Raw genomic sequence first — 23,474 nt, 5'->3', positions numbered from 1 at the left:
GAATTCTGGACACTTTAAGTCCTCTGTGCACTAAACCAGTACAGCTTGGGCTGCAGAAGTGCAGATTTCCTCATCTTTTTCCTAGAATTAGATTAGGAAAAATATGTTTGTGCCCATGTTAAATTCTTACAATCTTTTTGCTGAGAATGTCTAGGGCCTCCCTCCATGCAGAGGTTTTAAATTTGGCAGTGGGGTTGCTATGCATCAGGGATGTGCCCTTTGTTAAGCCCATGAAAATCCATCCAAATTTGGCCAAGTTTTGAGCTTTTGAAAAATCACAGTTCATACATGCTTAGTAGGCATTTGTTAGTTTGGCAGTTAAATTCTCCAAAGCTTCCATCTGCAATGAGCATGCTCCAAGCTGACAGTCCTATGTCACCAACTGGACTGAGTATGTGCCATCTCCACAGAGCATGTGAGCAGACTCCATCCCACGGTTGATAGAGGCTGAGCAGGACTTTCACTGCTATTGCTACTGATGGCAACTAGGGACTATTGTAATGCAAGAGAAAGGAACTGAGACAAAAGAGACTGTGTGCTCTCAATGCTCCCCTTACTGGTGCCCAGGCAGCAAAGAGGATGAAGAGGAAGGAATGAATGGGTATGAGAAATGATGGGCAGCAGAGAGTGAGGAGGAGCTGAGGAACAGCAAAGCGGGAGCAGACTGAGGATGGTGGGTAAACAGGTGCAGAGGGAGATGACAACTGGAGCCAGGGGAAAGGCAGTTGGGTAGGAACAATGGAGGAGGGATAGGAGCAGTGAGACAGAGAAGTGGGCATTGGAAAGGAGCTATGAAGAGGAAGGGAGAGAAGAGGACATGGATTGGTACAGAAGGGGGCAGAGGTAGGCTAGAGCATAATGGAAGAAGGATCTAACCAATAGACAATAGTCCCTTCCAAAACCTGGAATTGAACCCAGGAATCCTAAGTCTCACCATTCTTCTACTTCTCACCATTCTTCATATCTGTGAAACCCGCTGGTAAAATGTCCCCCACCCCATCCACTGCTGGTCCACATACAGCAGGGATCAGCAACCTTTGGCATGTGGCCCACTGGGCCGGGCCAGTTTGTTTACCTGCCGCATCCGCAGGTTTGGCCGATTGTGGCTCCCACTGGCCGCGGTTCGCCACTCCAGGCCAATGGGGGTGGCGGGAAGCCACAGCCAGCACATCCCTCGGCCTGCGCCGCTTCCCGCCGCCCCCATTGGCCTGTAGCGGTGAACCGCGGCCAGTGGGATCTGCGATCGGCTGAACCTGAGGACGTGGCAGGTAAACAAACCAGCCGGGCCTGCCAGCCTTACCCCAGAAGGCCGTGTGCCAAAGGTTGCCGATCCCTAACATAGAGGATTACAACCTCTACTACTACTGCTATCAGTGACTCCATTAGCTCAAGTGGTAGAATTCTGTCACCATCATCAATCTGTTTCCCTCCCTGATGACAAACCATGTCATTAAGATGTCATGTGATGGTATTTCTGTTTTTTCACGTTATTTTTTTGAAAACCTAGGAAATTACACAGAAAGAAACTATGTTAAAAACGTTATTAAGTGAACTACCCATTCACTGAATAAGGCAGGGAGTCTGTGGAAAAAAAGTAGTATGCAATTAATGACAATATCATAATGCATATTCACAAGGAGGCAAAATTAAGGTTGCACAGGCAATCTTAATTCTGGCATTTTCTAACTTTTGTGTGCTTGACTCTGCAACCTTGCCATTTTTTTAACATAATTTTTTAAAATGTAATATAATATGGTAGAATATGTTTTAACTCTTTGTAAGGTCTGTAGTGTCTATTTTAGTACTCAGATGGAAACTATTTTTATACTATTTTTATCACAAGATGTGCTGATAGCTGGTGCATCCCATATGGAGGGATGATCCTTCTCATTCAAGGATTCTGTGGTCTGACTACAGATTGTGTTAATCTCTAGACTCTCCCAAATGTGGTCCTAAATCTGCTACAGTACCCAGGCTAAAGGGTTAGTCCATTCTAAACAATATTTCCCGGTTTAAACAGGAGATGGCAGCATTGCTACAGCTAAAACAAAACAAAAAACAAAAAAAGCAGAGCGAGACAGCAGAGGGGAAAACTGATTGAGATTAGAGTTATAGCAGCACCTGCTGCTGTGATTCCATCAAGATGGGTACATAGGAAACAAATGTGAAATGAAACTGTTTAATGCCTTTGAATTGTAGATTTTTAAGCATATTTTCCAGTGTTGTAGCCCTGTCCCTTGTAAAATGTAAATGGTCAGATGTTTAGACTTTTATGGGATTCAGAAAGCTGTGCACATAAAACAAAGGGCTTTGCTGTACAGCTGTGACATTTTTAATCTGCTTTCCCCCAAGTAATAACACGCAGAACAAATAGCCATTTCTGCTTTCTTTAACTCAGGTATCTAATTCGAGAAATGAAATGCAAACTGGTAACGATGCACTGTGTTATTGAAACTTTTGTGAGGTTGTATAATTCAGTCATTTGTTTTGTAGCTCACCTTTATACATTGGTTAGACATGGAACACACACCAGTTAAGACTGAAGAACACCAGGTCTCAAATTAAGCATGTAGGGATCCTTTGGAAAGTACAGGGCTGTATAAATGTAAGATAAGCAGCAGTGTAGGTGAAGTTTCTTTCACCACCCCAAGTGTATGATGCATTACAGTGTTCAAAGCAGTTCAATATGCTTACAAGACACTCACACATGTGCAATATATTTGAAACATTCCTACCAAAAGGATTGTGGTAAAATCTGTAATGTACAGCTTGCTGGATTTTCACTGTAAAGTAATACAATCTCCACATGTGTGAAGGCTAACACAATACAGCATTTTATTTTTTGCTTAACCCAGGGGATGTGAAATGAAATTTATCAGCTAAGAATTTACATGAGAATCCATAAATATTTTTCAACGTCCATCAGTGGTGTATGAGGAAAGAAGGAAAAGACAAAACAATGCCTGACAGAACAGGTAGCTTTAAAGCCTTCAACTTCTCTGCGGGTTATTTTGGAAAACTAGTCAAATCAGTCAGTGCTTGAGGCATCAGTATATTTTCTCAACGATAAAAATAGATTTACAATGTGGGGAGGTTTTTTAGTCACTGATTTAATGGCAATTTTAAATTCTATTTTATGGAGTTCAAAGATTTGTGATTTTTTTTTTCTCCTGGGATGGTGATGCAATCCTCTCAAACATTTGTATGTGCAGAGGAGATTAAAAAGGCCAAAGTGGAAGCCTAGAAACTCTTGTCTCTTCCCACAGATATAAATAGTATCTAGGCCCTTTAAGCACGAATGCAAACAGATGGAGGTCTGGCACTTGTATCCCTTGGTATTCAAGAAACCTAACTAGGATGCCTTGGTTCAGGTTTAAATAAAGACCTTCCTCATGGACAAGTGTCTATCTAAGATTGGACAAAATATAATAGCTAGCTGGATAAGATATAATATGGCCAGGACTGAGAAGATGGTGGGCCAAGGAAAGCAACCGGAAGATATAATAAGGATTATAGCTACTCTTATGTTTGTGGATGTTTATCTGTTGAACTGGATGAATTTTTTTGGACAAATACTGCTTTTTTTTTTCTTTTTTTGGGGGTGGGTGGAGGCAAATAAAGTATCAGGGAGGGAAACTATTTGCAGATTGGACACAGATGTGCCAAATAGCTTTGGACAATTTTTCCCCCGGATTTAGAGTCACAAGGGAATTTGTGTGCTATTCACAAAACTGGTGGAGGAGAAGGTGGTGCTGTAATCATTATACTTTCTAATCCACTAGACCAACATTTGAATTTGTGCTTGGGGGCAGAGACTTGAACCCAAGTCTTTATGCTATGAGGTAAGTGCCCTACCCACCAGACTGTAGGGTATTCCGGGGTGGAGTACTCTCATTGTCTCCTACTAAAGCTATTCCACATTAGGGCACTTACTTGGAGGGTAGAGACCTGAATGCAAGTGTGGGAATTTGAATCTGGACCTCCCAAATCCCAGGTGAGTGCCCATCACTTTCTCTTACTCCAGTTTTGTAAATCTAACCCAATCTTTCCTTTGCTTTCATTAAAAATAGTTTAAAATGTCTGGCAATGAGATGTTTTATTTCAGTTTGAACACAAGGTTTTGTCTGATCAAAACCAAAGTTATTCCACCATTTTGATTTGTTGAAATGTTTGGTTTCCATTCAACTCACACCGTTTTTTTTTGTTCAATCGCTGAACCAATAAATCAATTATTCAATCAGTCCTCCTCATTTGCTACTTGTGTTCTCAGTCTAGGATAGGGGCTGGCAACCTCTGGCATGCGGCTCGCCAGGGTAAGCACCCTGGTGGGCCAGGCCAGTTTGTTTACCTGCTGCGTCCGCAGGTTCAGCCAGTCACAGCTCCCACTTGCTGCAATTTGCCATCCCAGGCCAATGGGGGCTGCGGGAAGCAGCGCTGGCCGAGGGCTGTGCTGGCTGCCCATTGGCCTGGAGCGGCAAACCGTGGCCAGTGGGAGCCACGATCGGCCAAACCTGTGTATGCGGCAGGTAAACAAACTGGCCTGGCCTGCCAGGGTGTGTACTCTGTCGAGCCACGTGCCAGAGGTTGCCGACCCCTGGTCTCGGAGATTGGTTAGGTTCCAAGCTACTGATGGATGATCAGATTAATATCACCCAGGATTGCTATTTTACATCTGCACTTGCCCAGGAATGCTATCCTATTGTTCATCATGCCTTTGTTTTCTCAAGATTAAATTACTCAAATGTGTTTTACATGGGGCCACCCCTTAAATCAGGTCAGAAACTGAAGGGGATGAAGAATTTGTTGGCCCACTTGTTAAGCACAGTATCTTACCATATGTGACCAGCTATGTTGTTATAGAAATATAGGCATGTGCTAAATAAGGTATAGGTGTGGGTTAAGGAAGTAATGCAAAAGCCTACAGGTCTTAAAGCCTGTAAAGACAATAGCTTAGCCAAACTAACTAAGACCTAAAAACTTGACATAATCAACTAACCAGTAAATGACCCTATGTCACAAGGTATAAAGATATTATAAATAAGTGTAGCTAAATTGCTGACAAGTGAACCTGCTAAGTCAAGGTCCATTTGTGTGTCATCTTACCGACTATGGGCTCCCCAGCGAAGGACAGTGTGAGTATGCAAGTTCTAATGCTTGTATTATCCCTATCTATTTTGCAACACTGTAATATTTGCAGTACTGCTGATTGTGCTAATAAAACTCCCCAGATTCAAAAGGTAAGTGTCTCTCTCCTACAGTAACTGTAATACTGTGGCTGATCGAGAGACAAATGAATCTTGCCAAACCACAGAATGTTAAACTGGAAATTCTAAATAATACCTGACCAATAGAGCAGGCAACAGCATATTACACTAGTAGTCCAGGATCCTCACAGGTTGCCTTGTAGTTTCCAAGTGGAGTTTAAGGTACATAAGAACACAAGAATGGCCATACCAGGTCAGACCAAAGGTCCATCTAGTCCAGTATCCTGTCTACCGACAGTGGCCAATGCCAGGTGCCCCAGAGGGAGTGGACCTAACAGGCAATGATCAAGTGATCTCTCTCCTGCCGTCCATCTCCATCCTCCTACAAACAAAGGCTAGGGACACCATTCCTTACCCATCCTGGCTAATAGCCACTTATGGACTTAACCTCCATGAATTTATCCAGTTCTCTTTTAAACGCTGTTATAGTCCTAGCCTTCACAACCTCCTCAGGTAAGGAGTTCCACAAGTTGGCTGTGCGCTGCATGAAAAAGAGACTTCCTTGTATTTGTTTTAAACCTGCTGCCAATTAATTTCATTTGGTGACCCCTAGTTCTTGTATTATGGGAATAAGTAAATAACTTTTCCCTACCACTTTCTCCACATCACTCATGATATTGTTTTCACTTTAGAAAACCCTGAATGACTTAGGAGCTGCCTACTTGAAAGACCATCTTTCTCCACAACTGATGCTCCCTCAGTTCCAATTAGCAGGAAAATATGAGCTGGTACTTCTGTGCTTTAACAATGAGGGAGTTGCTGGCACTTTAGAACTCACTTCTGCTTTTGATCTGTAAGCAGAGTCAGGATAAACTCTACCCTGACATCTGGTGGAAAGAATGTCAGAGAGTGTATTTGCATAGGCACGCCTACCCTATCCCAGACTACTGAGCTGTGGGACTGCTTGGTGACAAATGACTCACCCTCAGTTGGGTGGTACTTGCTAGACAAGGGACATGGGTTCCAAAACCCAGTGAATTGAGAGAGGCTGGGGACAGGTATCTGTGCCTGGTGGTGCAGTCTCCTTGTGGCGCCAGAAGTACCAGTTCCACCCCCTCCTCTCTCCACTGTGGAATGTCAGAGTTGATTTTTTTATTCCCTCAAGAATCTAAATACAGGTGACTGAGCTGAACTCACTTTGGGCTAATGGTGCACTAGCACTGGGGCTCCCCTACTAAGAGCTGAGATCACTAATCACTAAAGAGCTGAAATTACTGAGCTGAGAGCACTGAGTACTGTGCTAACTAGTGGGGGAGCCTGAAGATATGCTGTGGAACAGAGCGGCTGGCGGAGTGGAGCAGTCGTGGGGACGGCTGGAGTGGATCACGGGACAGCTGGTGGCAGTGGAGTGGCTGGAAGAGCGGAGTAGCTGTGGGAGGGGTGGAGCAGCTCATGGAGCAGAGCAGCTGGTGGAGCGGAGCAGTTTCTGAGGACGGCTGGAGGAGCAGAGTGGAGCAGCTGGTAAAGCGGAGCAGTTCGTGGAGAAGGCAGAAGCAGAACCCACGGAGAGGCAGGGCAGTTGGCCCCGGACCATGTAAGGTGCCCCTTTCTACCCAGGCTGAGGGGAGGGACCTCTACAGATAAACTCTCGAACTCTGGGGTGGCATTGACCAGAGACTTTTGGGTTGTTGGACTTTGGGGTGATTGGACTTAAAACCCTAAGGGGAAAAAGGACAGTGCCAAACGTACTTGGAGGTGGGTTTTTGTTTATGGTTTGTGTTATAACCCTGTTTGTGGTGTTTCTCCAATGGGATGCCGCATTGATTCCTTCCTTTATTAAAAAGATTTTGCTACACTCAGACTCCGTGCTTGCGAGAGGGGAAGTATTGCCTCCTAGAGGCGCCCAGGGGTGTGTGGTATGTGAGTGTCCCAAGTCACTGGGTGGGGGCTCGAGCCGGTTATGCATTGTGTTACTGAAACGGAACCCCTGGATACTGAACCCGGCCCTTGTTGCTGCCAACTCAGAGGGGCAGAAGGGTTACAGATCTAAAATAACCTAAAGCTGTTGACCTTTCTAGCTCAATGCAAAGTTCATCTATTTGTCCAGGCATTTGAGGAGGAGTAGAATTGTGAGGCTGGTGAGTGGGGCAGGGATTTGTATTTGTTTGTTTTTCTGTTTGGTCATTGTTGGCTTGGGATCAGAAGGGTGTTACTGGATTTCTGAGTCCGAAGAATTGTATTTTAAATTATTTGTCAGTGCCCACTAGAGTCTAGGATAGGTGCTCTTTAAACTATTTTTCTGGTCCAAATTAAAAGACATAAAAAAAGACATAAACATGCCCCCCCTTTTCACCTTATTTATGACCTAGTCATGGCAAATATGTCAATGATCTCTTATCTGGCTTTGGGTTAACTCCTTGCTAGGGTCCTGAACAAATAGACTCTCTGTTTACAAGACTTCTGGGATTATCCTTTCTACTGGTTGCCAGGACCTAACTTGTTCTCTTCAGACCCTTTCTGTGGAGGCTGCCTTTGCTAACCATTTCTTGTATAACATTTATGCTGTAATTTATTTTTTCATTCATATCACAAATGTATGTCTGTTTGTGCCCAGTGTTCTTAGAATATTTTACAGCTAAAGTTTTTATATAACTATCGCTTCAATTCCTAAAGGGAAATATGCAACAGTTCTGTGTTAAGCTCTTTGTTCAGACTTATTGTTCCAACCTACAAAATGTGTTTTTACTAACATAATAGTGTGATAAATTGAAGAAGAGAGTGTGCAGTTTAAACATTTGGCAGTGGTTCTGCTAAAGCTGTTACGACGGGCTGGCTGTGGAAGTTTTCCTCATTAAGTGAGGTATTTTTTCCAATCTACCCTATCTCAGGTACTGTATAGTCTCTGGGTCTAGGATGGACTTTGTATGAGTTGTTTTATGCTCACTGGATAGTACATGCATTACAGATGTTTTAGACTGATCACTTGATACTTGTGATAGCTGAGATACTTAGTGTGCTTAGGATGATCTCAATATTGTGTTTAATATCCTATTTCTTAGGCTTTTATCTTTCAAAGTGGTGGAGCAGGGATGGCGTCCCTAGCCTCTGTTTGTCAGAAGCTGGGAATGGGCAACAGGGGTTAGATCACTAGATGCTTATCTGCTCTGTTCACTCCCTCTGGGGCACCTGGCATTGGCCATTATCAGAAGACAGGATGTTGGGCTAGATGGACCTTTGATCTGATCCAGTATGGCTGTTCTTATGTATGTTCTTATGAATTCGGCTCTGTCATTATCTGGCAAGTGTTTATGTGTATGCAAGACTTTAATGTCCCCTTAGGAGTCCATTCTAATACTTCTTGTTTTTGTTTGTTTCTCTGGCACATATTTTCCACCCCGTTCAGGTTTTCTACATCTCAAGAGAGGAAGGATGGTTTTGTGATTTAATATACTAAATTGCATCTGGGCTCAGTTTCTTACTCTGCCAGTGATTATCCTATGTGACCAGAGACCAAGTCATTTAACTTCTCTGTTTCTCAGTTCTTCATCTGCAAAGGGGGATAATCCAGGAGGATTGTTGAGGGTAAACTCAGGTAAATGATGCTTACACACTTCTCATCTGAGAAAGGTGTCGGTGGAGGTTAGTCTACACAGTTTTTTTTTTTTTAATCACTATGCCACTTGGATAATACTTCCTTTCTTCCACTGTTTGTCCTGTCTATTTTAGACTCAAGCAAATTGGGACACAGGCTGTCTCTCGCCATGGGTATATACAGTGGGTCTGATCATGGAGATAGCCTGTAGGTGATGCTATAACATAATAATGTTAAGACTGTGTGCTGACTACACAATATTTAGTAGAAAAAACTTGCAGAATATCTAAATATTTACCAGCATTTGGTAGTTGGACAGACTGTGCCACTGAGTGTCATTTTCAACTGTGCAACTGTTACAGAACCTTCAAGATCATGGGGAACCTGAGTGCGTGGCATGAGCCTACTTTGTTTCTCTAACCCATATATCAAAGAACAGGGTTGGCAGAACAGGCCAGCCAATTGCCCTTAGAAGGGCTGTAGAAGACTGGTAAGAGAAGATCCAGAATGTGTTGAAGTAGGGACATCTAGGGGAAAGCTTACAGAAACTCAACAGGTTCTCTAGTTCTATTTCAGATTTTATTTCAGACTTAAGAGCACGGAAATGAGCTACCATTATGGACAATGTTAAACAATTATACTGAGAAAGGATTTTTAAAAAACAATTAAAAGCCTTCAGACTGCTCCATAACAGGGTAGTACATGGGGAATTTGGGGGAGGATGACCAGGGAAGGAAATCAGAGGCAAGGTCCAGCCCTGAAAATAGTGTTCAAAATTACTAAGTGTCTACCTTAGCCCAATCCTCACAACCTAAAAGTTGTTCAGAGTCTAAATTTTGCTTTAACTCCAAACTCAGATTTCAACTCAGGGGTTGTGCAACTACAAACTGAACCTACTCGCAAAATGGGCTGAAAGTGAGGTGAACAAAAAACAATTAGGTTTCCCATAACTGTGGGCAGCATTGAAACTGCTCTTACTTCTAAAGAAAGTAGTCTGTAGCTAGAAGAAGTGATCAATAATTGAAGGGTCCATACAGCCACTGAGAGAAGCAAAGATTAGTTAATCATAGGAGCACAGAAGTCAGAGTTGAAAAACCTCGTACAACAGATTCTTTTCTATCTGCTCCAGTCCAAGATGCCCTACTGCATATTTTTAAGGTCTCAGTGGATATTGATGACAGAATAGACTCCTAAATATATATAATACAATAAAGATTTTCCTAATAATAAGGAATCAGAACTGTGTGCTAAGTCTTTGGACAAACAGCTGGTAGGACTTGGAGTCACTATTAACCCCAGCAGCATGTAATATAGGCAAAACCACAAATGTTTCCTCTAGGAAAAATCCACAATACTGTACATTGGGTACACACAAGCCAGTGAAAGGAATCTACATAATTTAGAATGGATATCAGCGTTCTAAGATTTAAGACTTTATTTTCCATGCTGCCAACCAATCATGTGCCTGTCTCCATGGTAGCTATAGCTACCAATAGATAGTGAAATAGTGTAAGGCTTTCATAATGAAACCCACAACCAGGCAACCCTTGCCTGGTTTCAGGTAAATAAAAGGTAGGGTCCATGAAATGTTCATACTTCACTGAGACTTGGTCAAGACTCAAGCAAGCCTTGGCTGAAACTTTCACAATGCTAGGACTTTTTTGATTGAAATGAGGCTGAGTAATGGTTTTGAATGGAAATCAGTTAAACTTGGCAGGGTTCTAAGTTGCACATTGGGTCTGAGATCCAAAATCATCCTGAAACTTGAGGACTGTGATGTAAGCAAAGGAAAACCGCCAGGACTTGTACATTGCACGGGTAGCATGTAGCCATACATAGATAGATAGAATTGCACAATCGTAACGTTATCACTTCCTGATTGTATTTTTTTTTGGCCTATTTGCTTTGCAGCTTTCATGCTCTTTTAATGTATTATTTGTATTACAGTAGTACCTAGATGCTGTAACTACAACTGGAGCCCCACTGTACTAGATGCTATACAGACACATACTAATGGGCAGTCCCTATGGCAAAGAGCCAGCAATCTAAGTAGACAAGATAGATGACAAAGGTTGGGAGGGGAAATGGACAGTGAGAAGTGAAATGTCTTGCCTCGGTCAGTGGCAAAGTCAGGAATTAAGTCCAGGTCCCCTGACTCCCAGTTCAGAGCCCCTAGCCACCAGATTGCTAGGTTTTTGTTTTGCCTTTAATGTATGCATATAATACATTAGTCTGAAAAGGGTTCCTATCTCCCCACCCTTGCTGATGCTATTGGAAGCTTATCCTTATTCCCACTTATGTAGAATAGTTCCATAGCTTGGATACAGTTTTAGGAACATTGGCTGTATTCTGGAATGAAGCCAACATCTTTTAGTTTTAAAAAAATAAACATACTTTCTTTTAACGCCAAAGTAATTTCTTAATCTTTCTCCATTTTTCTCTTCTCTGCCAATGGTACCATATTTATCTCATTTCTTTGAGTTTTTTTGTGAGGGTGGGGATTCTAGACTTTCATTTATGTCAGCGGCAAACTGCCTGAATCTTAATAACATTTACGCGAGAGCAATTACTCACTTGGATGCCACACTATCAAAGACTTTCAAAAATGAATCACTAAGCTGACAGTATTACTAAAACATGATTTGGTTATTAAGTGGTTTTCCTGTAATTTTTCAATAATCAGCAGTAAAACATTATCACAAATGACAACGATTTTCTATTGTTTATACCTGTGACAGCATAACTTCCATTAAAGTGCAGTTACAGTTAGAGAAGTGACTATAAATGGCACAGTGGGCTTCCATATTTATCTCTTCCAATGACTCTAAATACAGCAAGATCTGGTGGATATACTACATAGCACGGACCCAGCATCAACACTACTGGGGATTATTCAAGGGCCAAGTGTACAGCTTTTCCAGAAGTCATAGTCATAAATTGAACTCACTATTCTGTGGAAAGTTGAGATTCACTCTCTTAAGTCTAGACTGGAGTCTGTAATGACATCAGATGGGTTTATTTGTCCCTAGAGCCTGATAGGTTTAATACAGATCTTGGGAAGAAGTGATAATTGTGCTATTCTGTTCCATGCTCTGTCCTTGCCTTTGGTATGAGAAGTGCACATTTATATAACTCAATTTCCCAACAGACTTTGGGCAAGGAAAGATCTAATCTGGAAGCATGAATTTGTACAAATCATCACTAGCCTTATAAAATCAGATGTCTTTATTCCACTCTGTCCAAACACAACTCACCCAGATAAATGCCTGCACTCTTAGGAACAGAATTTCTGGTGTGGGAAGGACGTTAAGCAATCCTCTTACTGAACTCATACCAGAAGTCTCCATGCACGCAGATGAAACAAGGCTGGGGAAAATGAACTAAATCAGTTGGACAGCTTAAGATAATTCTACCAATAGTGTGGAAGTATGAAACAATATAGTTCAGTAAAAGTTTGTTTTTCCTAAAGCACACATTAGTGTGCAAGAATCATTGTAAATAAATGGGTAGAATAGCTGGATGCAGTGGTGGGTCATTTAAAATCTCCTCTAGGCAGCGGTGGCTCCATTAAAATTTGCTCTACGGGTTGCCCTGCCAGTCCCTGCAAGGGTGGCAGTCAGACAGCCTTTGACAGCATTTCTGTGGGAGCTCCACATATTCGGCAGCAATTTGGTGGCGGGTATGCTGAAGCCGCGGGACTGGTGGACCTTCCGCAGGCGTGCTGTTAAAGGCAGCCTGCGTGCCGTGCTTGGGGCGGCAAAAGAGCTAGAGCCGTCCCTGGCTCTAGGACAGTGTTTTGGTGTTAGAAGAATGACAACTAAGCAAAATCATTGGTGAGAGGGAGCAGCAATCCATTTGCTATCATTCTACATATGTGGTCTGCCATAACTGGTCCATGCAACTTCTCCGCCAGAGCTTTCTAATCTTTACTTAATGCAAAAATGAAATCTAGAAATCTAATACACAGGGTGTTACACAACTTCCTTTTTTTTAATAGAACCCACAGACCAAACCCAATAATAGGACATCAACTTTAGTGTCCCCACTCATCTGTCAAGCAGTGATTCAAATAATTACTAGTAGTTTAAATAAATGTGATAGAATGGCTATTAGGTGCATTTCTTTTCCATCCTAGCAAGTATAGACTTTATTAAAATTCCTTCACTTTGGGATGCATTGTGATAAGAAAAGCAGGCCACATGAGCAATGGAATGTTTAAACTAAAATGTTTTAAAATCATAGTCATGCAGGTAAACTGGAAATAAAATGCAGGCGAATGGAAGCCCTTACTTGTGTGCCCTAGATACTTGAGAAGAAGGCAGGATGAGCTATGTCAATACAAATTTTACTTTGAGGGAAATATAGGCATCTACTATCTGGCCTGGTGAATATTTTCAAATTAAAGAGAAAAGTCTGATGTATTTAACAAATCTCTAGTAGTGTCACTGATATCACCATTAGATTACTGAAACTGAAAGAATTGTAAATATGTAGTTTTCACTGTTAATTTGCTTTTTCATATTTAACTCAGTTTGGACTATGAAATTACTGGACTTGTCTAGTTCATTCTTCTTTATGATCAGTGACATTTTCTGGTTCTCTTATGCTAAAAAAACTTTACAGAGGAATGTTTAAATCCCTCATTATGGAAAAAAACCTAAAACTGACTAGTATATTTTCATTGTCCAAGCTGAGGAAACTTCAAAAAGTAAACCAGCTGCATAAATAAGTAAACTTGATGTTTAATATTCTTTCAGATTTAATTCTCCTAGGTGGATCAGAACACTGGCAAGGGCTTCTACATTATTTTTTAATTCAAAGCTTTCCTTTCATTCAGAGAATCATCATATGGAATAATGTATTTTACAACTGTACATAACAGGTCTGTAAACCTACTGAGCTACTCTAATGATATTAAGTATCAGAGGGGTAGCCATGTTAATTTGGATCTGTAAAAGCAGCAAAGAATCCTGTGGCACCTTATAGACTAACAGACGTTTTGGAGCATGAGCTTTCGTGGGTGAATACCCACTTCTTCACCCACGAAAGCTCATGCTCCAAAACGTCTGTTAGTCTATAAGGTGCCACAGGATTCTTTGCTGCTTCTAATGATATTGTGAACTACAACAGCATAGCCTGACTAGTTTATTACTGTCAACAAACTCCCAAATGAAATTACAGTCTTATATGCATTGTTTAGTTGTGTGCTATTCATTATAACACATGTCAAAGATTATGGTCTATTAAATATACAGTTGAGAATTTAGTTGACACACAATTGTTTAAAGACCAGAAGTAATCTAACATTGAATTGGATAGCAATTTCCAGTGCAGGATTCAATTTACTCCTTAGTGCCTTTTAAAGCAAGCTTACAGGATGTAGGAGGCTTGGATCTGAGCCCTGTAAAGAAAACAATATTTGAGGTTTGTTCTTGTGATACCTCCTCCGCTGCTCTTCTGTGGTCCTTCATCCCAGGGGTACTTCAGTGAAGCCAACCAACCTCGGAAGAATGCTGAAGCCCTACCCTCCAGCATCTTCATTAAATAAACTAAGGATGGCAAATTTATGGTTGGATTTGCAAATGTTTACCTATATGAGTCATTTATGACCCACTGATGTCAATTTGACTATGTGCATGAGTGTGGACTACTGGTATGAGATTTTTAGGATCCTTGTTTTGCCTAACCGACTTGGGTGTGGCTGTTGTTGTGTTTGTATTCTCATGAAAAGAGATGAGAAATAAGGAGCAGAGAGTGGAAAGAGAGGAAAAGTATAGTAAAAAAGGAGTGAAAACTGGAGACTGAAGGAGCTGAGAGAAACATTCCAAAGAAAAAAAATACATACACTAAAATATATATCCCTACTTAGGATACCCACTTTATTTATCACCCTCTTAGCCTGATCTCAGTGGGGGGCCCCATTGTGTTAGGCAATGTAGGTACACGTAGTAAGGGACAGTCCCTGCCCCAAAGAATGTATTAGCTAAACAGATGGGACTCATAAAGGGTGTGAGGGAAAACAGAGGGACAGAGAAGTGAAATGACTTGGTCAAGGTCTCACAGCAATCGGTGGCAAAGTCAAAACCAGTTTAGTGCCCTATCCACTCAGCCACTTTGCCTCTAGTTTGCAACTTTAGGGGGTTTTTTGTTTGATGGGTCCACCCTTAGTACAGAGAACCACTTCCCCCCTAGGCTAGAAAGAAACAAAACAAAACCCCCAACAACTGGCTTCCTTTTGTTTTTGAATGAATTCACCCTTGAAAAAAGCATGGAGTTAAATTTATATGGAATAAGCTTCTGTGAGTTTGAATTAGTATGAAGAACACCCAAAATAGTTCAAAAGGTTTGCACTACTTCAAACTCCACCAGATTCACCCATGTGTAATTTAAATAGATGGCCCCTACCATGTTTGCAGGAGATATAAAAGCTCTATAGACATACAGGAATGGCATGCTAAAAGCAGAACAAGTTAGAGCTGGGGAAGTGGTGAGTGGTCTGTTTGAATTCAGCGACAAGAAAGCAATTAATAAGATGGCTGGAAGAGTTCAACAGAGCAGTATGGAGGAGCTATAAGAGAAGCATGACAGAACAACATAAAGTTTGGTATCTCCCAAGTGTGGTGCCACAAACATGGTGGTAAGATCATAAAATGTAGATTTCTATAGATGTAACTCAGTGTTACAAAACTAACAGCTGTATTTCATGGGCTGGCTGGCCCTGGGAGACAAGCTAGTCTAATGACTTAGCAGCTATCCCTCAGAGTCCACTGATGAGTTGGCAAAGTAAGGGCTTATTAGTTACCCCAGCTGGGTGTAATGGGGCCTACTTAGAAAGACTGACCTTCCCAGTTGTGGGGGAGTAGCAGGGAGAGCAGTACTGAAACAGAGTTTGGAAGTCAGTAAAGGGAGGAATAAGGGGAGTTAACCAGGGGGAAGACACCGAGGAAGTCAGGCTGAGGCACTTACAAAGAGCAGAGTAGGCCTTGGAGGAGACAGACCCTAAAAGAAGCAGTGAGATCCTTAGAAGCAAAATGCTGCAGCCTCTGGCTAAGAGAGGCTGTAGGGAATCCATTGGGGAAAGAAGTAAGATAAGAAAAGCTCTTCCCAGGAGAAGGAGCCAGGAAGCAGAGGACTTCAGGAGAGCCCAAGCAGGGCAGAGGAGCTATTAGTCTGGGCATTTGATATGGACTTTAAATTGGATGTTTTGTTCAATTTGGCTGGAGGGTTGAGCCATAGAAAACCCAGAGAGGGAAACTGGAGAACACCCTGCCTAGAACTGGCCATTGCAGCCAATGACGTGGCTGGCAGCATGAGAAGGCAAGTCCCTTGCAACACCCTATCAGGGCACAAGGAATGCTCTAGAGGTATGTATAGGTACAGCAATGATAGTTTCTGTTTAAATAGCAGAAACTTATATGCACACTGGATACAAATGTGTACCTTTAAAATCCACACTGCAGTTAAGAGATTGTGAATTTCTGTAGCACACTCCACATGTCTCTGTATTGGAGATTTGTGTATCTAATTCTGTAAATCTCTCTCCTATGCCCCACATGATGCTTGAGTCACTCCAGTTTGCTGCTAACTGTCTGTAATCACAATCCTGAGCAGTTGCAACCACCAGCATGTGCAGATTCTTTGAGCTGCTGATGTAGTGTCAGTCTTCTCATTTCCCCTTACCTTTGGATTGTTGCTGCCTTGCATGGAATTGGCCTACTTAATGCTCTTTCACAGGTGTAGTGCTGTCTTGGTGGAGAAAATAGGCCCTGCCTTAGGCTGAATGATAGGTGAAGATAACTGGGCCTTCTTAGTTATAAGAGGAGGGACCAACTCCATCTGTTTGGGGGAGAATGCAGAAATATTACAGCTTTGAGCATGTGTTAAGATAGAGGATGAGGATTTTGAACTTCTTTGGTTCAATCAGCAGCTCTGCTGCTAATCTACCATGTAACACATGGTGAGTCATGTCTCTTCACCATCACTCAGTTCACAACTCTGTAAACTGGTATAACAATATTTCCTTCTCTCCCAGGGATGCTGTCAGTCTTAATTATTTGAGATCCTCAGATGAAAGGTCCTAGAGAAATGTATAGTATTATACTGTCTCCCTGATACCAGTGGCAGTTTAAGGTGGAGAATGCATTCAGAATATGCAGCAGAGAGCTATGCTGATGAGAAGGGTGGTGTTGCCTTGAGTCAACTGCAGTCTGTAACTTCCTTTTTGAGGCTTGAACTGGCCTATGGGGGAGTGTTAAAAGATCCCAAATTTAATTCACTATTTTAATAGTGTTGGTATTTAGAGCATCATCTCTTTTCCTATTGTCAATGCCTTTTGCTTTAAAAAATATATGTGTGGAATGTTTATTTGTGTGAATTCAAGAAATCTCAAAGCTTAGAGACTTTTTCTATGTACCCTGTGATCCTAAGAGCTACTTGAATGCCAGAGGGTAAGGGGCTTCCCCGTATCTAATAGTGAGCCTCAGCTGGCCTGACCAGCTGAGAGTATCCCACCTCACTGTTATAATTGATATCTAAAAGGTGTTATGTAAAGTAGGATATGAGAACTGGTAACACAATGGTGAATATTATTGTGTGGTGAAAGTATCATGGGTGTGTGTGGGGGGGTGTTCATCCCAGAGAGGATTAGAAGCAGTTAAGGGGGACAGGCTGCACCTGGAGGAGGACCCATGGAGTAGGGAACTAATTGGAAGCAGGTTCACCTGTGCAGGAACTGGCAGGGCCTGTATAAAGCCAAATGACTGGTGGGAAAGACTGCAGGAAGGCATCTCTCCCTAGAAAGAGGAGGGAGATAGTACTCCTAGGGAGGGTGGCCCAGGAAGAGTAGGGAGCAGTGAGGGCTGGGAGAATAAAGCCTAGAACTTCAGAAGTGAAGGTCCCTGGACTGGAACCTGGAGTAGTGGGCGGACAGGCCTGGGTTCCTCTACTGGCCTTTGGGGAAGTTGCCCCATCAGGACAGCACAGAGAAGACTGCCTGGGACTGTTTGCATAGAAGGACTCTGAGTAACCCCAGAAGGGGAAAACACAAATAATGACCTGACTGGAGGGCTGAAAAGGTCATTGCAGTTCCTGGAGTGAGGCAGGTCTGCAGGCTGAGGAGGATGGAAGAGGCACCACCTGAAGGAGGTGCACTGACAGGCAGTGCTAATTCCCAGAATGACCAGCAGGAGGAGCCACTGTGGTGAGTGGATTCTGTGACAGGGTGATACATTGCCAGCACATTTTGTAATTTTTCATATGTTGTTAATGTTTGGCAGGTGGGACTTAAGTCATCCCACTCTAGACAAAAGAAAGTGGTTCTGCCTGCTTGAATGTGTGCTCAATATAAATTGAGCAAAGAGAAATTTGCATAAAAGGATGGTTTTGTTGAACTGTCAGACTAGGGGGAGTGGAGATACCTACTTGACTAGCTTGATGGGGGATAGATGGAGAGAAGACAGCAAAAAAAAAAAAAAAAAAGTCAGCTCCCTGGTGGACACAGCAAACTGAGCCATCAGGAGGGCTTCCTGACTCTGAAAACAAAGAAATGTTGGGGATACAAGTGCAGAGAGAGCATATGAGAGAGTGCCATTTTGCATCCTTCATCTGATGAGAGAAACTAATAGCTTTGTGCCCTTCGTGGATCTTAGTTAGTCATGCTGGAAGAATTGTGGTGAGAATTACCTAAAGCCTGTTGTACAAGTTTTGTTAGGATAGATTTTTAGTCATAGAAGCATATTTTTACATTTGTAACCATTTCTAGCTCAATTCCTTCTACATTGTATCACTTAAGACTAAGTTTATTAACAAAACAGATATTTGTTTTATTACACAACCATCTCGGGGCAGTGTTTCAAACTGAAGAGTAAAATCGTCAGACAAACTGAGTGGTGCTGTGTACTGTCTCTTTAAAGGAGCAGAAATTTGATAAGATTTTGAGAGTAGGAGCTAAGCATTGCAAGGGAGACTCAGGGCTGGAGGGACTGTTGGGTGTCAACTTGCAAGGAGTAACCAGCCTGGTAGAAGCCAGGGTGAGGTCTGTGCTGTTAGCAGGCTGCTAGTATCAGGGCTTGGAGCCAAAACTGCACAGCACAGAAGATCACAGGTTACAGGGCAGGTTTTGATACTTTGGGGTTCACCCAGACCTGGAAAGGACTGCATCTCTGCCCCATCCACAGTCACTTCTTGCAACAGTGCAAAAATAAAACCAAGCACTTATACATTTTGCCACTTTGCCAACCCCTTCTGCTCATGCCTGCCTGCACTTGGGGATGTGCCCCCTAAGAGGGCTAGAAGTAGCAGGTGAGAGGGTTAAATAAGCTTCTTAAACAATTTCCATCCTGCTGCTACTTTATTTTAAAATCCCTGGATTATTCACCAGCAGGCAGCTTATTTCATGAAGCTGTGGGGTTCTCCCCCCACCCCCCAAACTAGGATGTTTGTGGAAGGAGAATTATTCCCACATGATTACAATATTTGCTATTAAGTGTGAACTTCTTGTTTAATTGTAATAGCTAGCAAAATACAACTTAACAGCAAAGTATGCTGAACTTGTAACAAAGTGCCCCTTTTATTTGAGCAGGAATATGGATGCTGCCCAAGTGTATCCGCATGGTTCCAATTAAGTGGAAGAATGTTTAGTGTAAAACTCAACTTGATGAAAATGACTGAAGTTTCTGACAAACCAATAAATTAGTCTGGAAAGCTGTGCATATACAGTACAGTCAGAGGAGCGACACCCACTGGATCATCAATTTTGATCAAGTCTTCCTGTTCTTTTATACTAAAATAATACTGTTGAAGGAATTCAGTTTCTCTGCAGCTGTAAACATAAAATAGCATGCTGAATGCAGACAAATGAGACGGAATTTATTTGCTTAGACACTTCACAATTTCCAGGCTGAAATTTTGAGAAATGTAAACTGTGTGTGTGAGGGGTGAGGAGAATGTTGATTGTTCCTTTTTTATTTTTTTAAGTCAAAGCCCCACAAAAATCCACTTAGTAAACCTGAGCATTTACTGATTGAGATCTGGATGTATAATTCAATCTAACAGCCATTAGTGACACTGAAGTTTCCAAAGAGAAGACTTCAGACTACCCAAGGTCCATTTCTCTTGGTCAAGTACTGTTGTTTTTGTAATTTTAAATTTGAAGTTTTTGTTCAGCTCCAGGAGTGTCAAGACAAAATTGTCATCTTAGATATAGCTCACTATATCCAAATTAGCTTCCATTACTTTAGGCTTTTCATTCAGCAGTTGACATTTATCTATCTATCTATCATAGCCATTTTAAAAGGGTCAAATTCTGAACTCAACCCAAAGGAGCTAATTATCTATGGCTGTTGGTATATTTTACAGAGTAAAGCTGTGGGAAGCCATTATATGTTTTACGTACTTTATTACACAAATATTTGACTTCTGAGTGTTTGAGGAAGAACTTTTGAATGAGGAGAGAATTTCAGATAAAAATCCAGAGTATGTTATCAGCAGAATCTGGCCTGATATGTTCTAGTCCATGTGATCATAATGAGATGGCATGTGTGTGTTGGAGCAATGAGCTAATTCATTTTTAATTACTAATACAGTTTACTTGGTCTTGGAGAACATTAATATAGGATGTTCCCAATGCCTTGAAGATAAAACTAAGATCTAGACAGCTAAGTGTGTGGGGAGTCTGGAGGGAAGGGAGAGGGAAACCTGAACAACTATGTTGTGTAGATATCAGGTGGTGCAAACTTTTTTTTTTTAAACAGTGATTCATGGTGTATAAGTTCTAGTACATGAAGGAAGGCTAACAGTGACTGGGATCTGAAATATACTGTGCCTGACAGTATCAGAAACTAGGTATCTCAGGAGATGGACCACATGTCTCATCCATTATGGCACTTCCAGTTTTGCAGGAGGATTTGATACAGGGAGAAGTATTGCCTGGGGCAGGACTGCAGAATTTGGCCCTTCGTTATTGTTGTATATTTATATTTGTACTCACTGCTGTCCATCCTGTAGGAAACTAGAACAGTCTTCAAAGACATGGCTGCTCCTACTCATGCTCTCTTGAGCAGGAAGACCTTGCCTAAGGCTGGCATTTGAGAGTGGGAAATAGATGGCTTTAAGATGAGTTGCTGTTGGTGAAAAGTGGTTTTCTCAAGTGCCCTACTGAGCTGGTACAGCTAACAGTGTTGCTACTTAGCATTCTTAATGCTTTTTCCTCTTCAAGATACTTTATAAACATTAGTATTAATGTAGCATTCCCATTTTACAGATGGATAAGCGGAGACCGGGTGAGGTTACGTGATTTGCTCAAGATCCCAGGAGTCCCTTTTAGCCTGGGGAAGAACACAGGAGATCCTGACTCCCAGGCCTTTACTCAAATCATTCTTCTTTCAATCTCTCTGTTAGTCCTGAATCTGATCTTTGTGTCTCTTGCCGCAGGTTTTGGGTATCTTCATCTTAAAACCTCTAAGTGTATATATGGGTGATGCCATAAGCAGTAGAGAGGAATTCATTTGGTTGCCTACCTACCAACAGTAAAGGTGGGTATTTTAGTATCTCCATATTCCCTATCTTAGCTGGACTAGTGCTGCAAACCAACACTATGACAGGAAGGATAACTAGTCCCATTAAGCTCAAAGCCCTCTCCTGATCTTTGTCATGTGAACACATTGGCATAGACCCCTTCATTTCTCTTTGTGCTTAAGGTTTTGTGCTCACATAACCCCGAAGTGCAAGTCATTTGTGATGAGAAACTCATTGGAATCCCTGCCCCCCCACTGATCCTTCACCCTCCCTATCACCTTTGCTAGGATTGTTGTCTTTGGTGTCATTGAAAATGTGCAAGAGACCACTGGCTGGCCCGCCAACCAGCTCCTTTCATTCTGGGTTTTGAGCTGGCAAAGTGAGCCTATTCCCTACAATCTTTCACCTACATGTCCCCCTCACTTTCCCGCTGTAGTGGAATTGTGAAACTCTTCCCTTTCTGCTGCCGTTGAAACTACCAGTGCGTACCTCACTGTGCACCTAAGCTGTCCCTGAAAGTATTGTGGGTCAGATTTTTTTTAAAGGTTTTTAAGAGCCCGTGGATGCAGATAGAACCTGGTGGGATTTTCAAAAGATGCCTAGGCACCTAACTTCCCTTGTCTAGGTGCCAGATTCCCATTGAAGTCACTTCTGAAAGTCCCACTGGGCACCTAGCTGCATTTTTAGATGCCTACAGATCTTTGAAAAACTGGCTCTGTGTGCTACAGGCAGTGCATACTTATGTATGTTCCTTACAGATAAGAAAATCTCCATAATACTGAATATGAAATATATATATATATTTTAAAAACTTTAAAAGTAGCATCTCAAAGTAATTAAATGGAGGAAGGTTAATCTTCTTATAAGCACTGTCATTAATGACAAATAAGCATGTTGCTGTTTGAGGGTTAAATTATGAAAGAGTCAGACTTTTTTAAAGCAGGGTAGATAAGGTTCAGAAAGACCATCTTGAAATTCTGCCTAGAACTTCAGGGAATATTATTTTCTTACCTGTTACCTGGAGTCATCCTTGTAGGATGAGACTGCATGGGCCTGGAGAAGAGCAAAAGGCTATGGATTGGCAAACAGCAAATAAAATCCAGTTTACTGATAGTGTGATTATTCTTTTGGCCAGACAGGAAGCACAAACTCATGGTTATGACACCAGACCTGCACTCGGAAGATGAGAGTTCAATTCCTGGCCTGGCCAAAGGGTCTAATTGATTGAGGCTTGCACTTTCAGAGTATTTTAAGGGGATGATGTGCTCAACTCCCATTGCATTCCCGTGGGATTTTAGTATCCAACTTTAGGCTCCTTTTGAAATATCCACCCTTAATCTCTGTGCCTCTTCTCCCACCCCCGGCTGCAATCTGTAAGAACTGGGATGATGATACTTCCTTTGTCTTGTCTAGTTAAACTGTAAACTCTTGGGTCAGGTGCTGTATATGCACATAAACTCAATAGGGTCCTGATCTCAGCTGGGGCATTTAGATGCTGCTCTAATATAAATAACAATGATTACTATAAATTACACTCTAATCCTGTTCAGAGTCTGTTCAGCTATTTCTATTCCTCCAAATGTGATTAGCACCTCTTTACTCAGGTATATTGCTAAAGGCCTTCCTTTGTAAATGTTATTTTGTCTTACAACTCGGAAAGACAAAAGAGAGGCTGGCTAATGTACCTCTTCCTCTGTCCCTGACAAGATCTGGTTACACTTTGACTGACTGCAGCAAGCCAGGTTTCTCTCATCCTCACATGGCCAATATATGAACAAATTCTTTAAAAGCAAGACTCTCTAAATATGTTTGCTAGAAATACTGAGCCACTTGGTCTTGTAACCAAAGCAAATCATTCACTTGAGGAGGACATGAACGGTTTTGATTTCCTATATTGGGAAATCCAATCTGTCTAAAGCTTGAAAATATTCTCTAGAGGCTGACATTTGTGGGTCAGTTCAAAGTTATACTTATCTTGTGCTCCCATTTGTCTGAGTATTCTCTTGATTTTGTAACTATGTTACAGTCAGCATTTAAGTTTCCATTTTTAGGCTCCAAATGTGATTTATTATTATTTTTTTTGGCCCTGATTTTCCTCCCCTCCCTTTTCCCCCCCCCCACCAGTAGCTTTACCAGTTCAAAATTTTTCTTCAGGTCACTGTTCT

General features: G+C 41.9%; 1 long non-coding RNA gene across 1 annotated transcript in view; it reads left to right on the top strand.

The window, feature by feature from the left end:
* Positions 1–13,752: 13,752 nt before the first annotated feature.
* Positions 13,753–23,474, top strand: part of LOC127049360 (uncharacterized) — a 38,721-nt gene continuing 28,999 nt past the window's right edge. Inside the window, exon 1 of the long non-coding RNA XR_007773960.1 lies at positions 13,753–13,792. This is a non-coding gene — a long non-coding RNA (uncharacterized LOC127049360). The remainder of the gene's footprint in view (positions 13,793–23,474) is intronic.

Source organism: Gopherus flavomarginatus, chromosome 4 (assembly GCF_025201925.1).
Source record: "Gopherus flavomarginatus isolate rGopFla2 chromosome 4, rGopFla2.mat.asm, whole genome shotgun sequence".
Lineage (NCBI taxonomy): Eukaryota > Metazoa > Chordata > Testudines > Testudinidae > Gopherus > Gopherus flavomarginatus.
This window is presented reverse-complemented; position numbering and strand designations above follow the sequence as displayed.